We start from the raw sequence: 2,188 nt of genomic DNA on the forward strand, positions 1-2,188 counted from the left end.
CCAGAATGGTAAAGAAAGGTTACAGTAATTATTCTAGTTTTTATGGCTGGCTTTGGAAAGGAGAAGTTCTAGTTTCTATGACCCACCCTGGGGAAGAGGAATTCTGACTTGCTTCAAGACAGAATGAACGGTAAGAGACAGCAAGGCAGGAAATCTAAGAGACCTTGGTTCTGAGGTTGCTTCTGAGGCCTTCTGACATCCTTTAATTTATTGCTTCTCGACCTTTTGGCTAAGATCAAGTGTAGTAGCTGTTCTTATCAGTTTAATATTTGATATGTCCTCTATCCAAGGGCAATATATTAAATGGATTTTTGGATGAGGGAGATAGAATAGGAGCTTGCTCCATCCACTCCACACATTGATTGGTATTGCAGTACCTCCAGGAATGATGCACCCCTCCAGGAGATTTTTATTTTCAATCCTTTAATTTTAAAGTGCTCAGCACGCCAAAGTGCCATACTTTGAAGTATCACTTTCTGAGCCCCAGCAGAAGTATAACATAGTGGTTAAAAACAAAGGCTCCAGAGTTAGCCTTCTGCCCATTACTCACCAGGTAATCTTGGCACACTAATCTCTCTGACTCAGGTTTCCTATGTAGACACTAGACATGATAACTTCCCTATATCCTAAGTCTTTTTGCAAAAACAAATTATGAAAATATAAGTAAAATGTCTGCCATATAACAATAGCACAATAAATCACCAGTATTGTTTTCATTATTTGTATTGCTTTTGTTGTTATCACATAGCTAGTGATCCAACACTAGCTATGTGATAACGCTAGCCATGTGGCAAAGTGGAGACACACATCCATGACCTGAAAGTCATGCTACCTACCTTCAACTTTCAGTAAAGAGAGTGGGAACTCTGGCTGTCCTGCTCTCACAAATGAGAAGCAAGCTATCCCATGAGGTGTGGTCTAGGGTTCCCCATTAGACTGTTGTTGTTGTTCTTCTTCTTCTTCCTTCTCCTCCTCCTCCTTCTCATCCTCTTCCTCCTCCTCCTCCCCCTCTACTTCTTCTTATTCTTCCTTCTTCCTTCTTCTTCCTTCTTTCCTCTTCTTTTCTTCTTCTTCCTTTAGAGACAGGGTCACACTCTGTTGCCCAGGCTGGAGTGCAGTGGCACAACCACAGTTCACTGCAGCCTTGAACTCCCAGGCTCAAGCAATCTTTTTCCCTCCGCCTCCACACACCTGGGACTGCAGGCTTGCGCTGCTACACCCAGCCAGACCCATCTTCTTAAAAGAAAACTTTTTCCTTACAGCTTGCTAGAACTTCAGAAAAGAACCCCAGGGTCCAAAACTCTTTTAGGTATGGGCAAAACACAAGTTTTACCCAAAACTGGGTTTGTCTTTAGAATCCTGTTAGCCTTTCCCTCCACAACCTAGTATTCTAATCAGGAAAGTCAGTATTCCCAAATAAATCAACTCCATTGATGATCAAAGTTCTTCTTACAGCCAGGAGTTTCAAATCCTTTTCTCACTAATTTTTCATCAAATTTGCTCAAAAATCACCAACTTTTAACTATTCCAGTTCTTTTTCCTCCTTCATCCCTGGATAATTACCAATGGATATGTCAGTGAGCAGCAAATAGAAGAAGAAGGTGGAAAACTAAGGGTCCATGTGACCCAGTAATCTGGTTACAAATCCATGAATAATTAATTCACAGTTAACTTTGCCCACGTGAAAGAAAATGAGAGATGTATAGTTACAGCATGCAAAAACAAACAAATGAAGAAAAGAATTAAATTTCAAATACAATCATAACTATATAAGAAAAAAAAAGCAAATGAGAGGAAAAAATGAAAATGAGAGAGCCAGGATCCCAGAAAATACATTAAACCATGACTGTGAAAGACAAAGAGAATATGAGGCAAAATAATAGTAATATAGAAATCCACCTTACTACACTGTGTATAGCCAAAGAACAGTAAATAATGAATCTCCCACTACCATTAAATTAACTTCAAATTGCTTTTGTTTGTAATTCACATATGCCTGAATCAAATGTGATGGTGGAGGTCTTTTTCTTAATGCTATTTACATGCCACAGAAATATTGCAACCAGAATGAAAGATTATTGATCGTTTCCAATAGCTTCCTCTAAAGTATACACCAAACCTCATGGAAGGTATATGTGAGAGTCATTTGAATTTCAAATGCATATACAAGGGTCAGCGCTATCACAGT

The 2,188-nt window shown here is 39.1% G+C and overlaps 1 non-coding gene across 1 annotated transcript; it reads left to right on the forward strand.

Moving 5' to 3' along the window:
- The first annotated feature begins 209 nt into the window (after window positions 1-209).
- LOC126957828 (U2 spliceosomal RNA) lies at window positions 210-399 on the forward strand. The gene has a single exon (XR_007726984.1). It is a non-coding gene; the product is annotated as a U2 spliceosomal RNA (small nuclear RNA).
- Window positions 400-2,188: the final 1,789 nt, after the last annotated feature.

This window comes from Macaca thibetana, chromosome 6 (genome assembly GCF_024542745.1).
Source record: "Macaca thibetana thibetana isolate TM-01 chromosome 6, ASM2454274v1, whole genome shotgun sequence".
Taxonomy (NCBI): Eukaryota; Metazoa; Chordata; class Mammalia; order Primates; family Cercopithecidae; genus Macaca; species Macaca thibetana.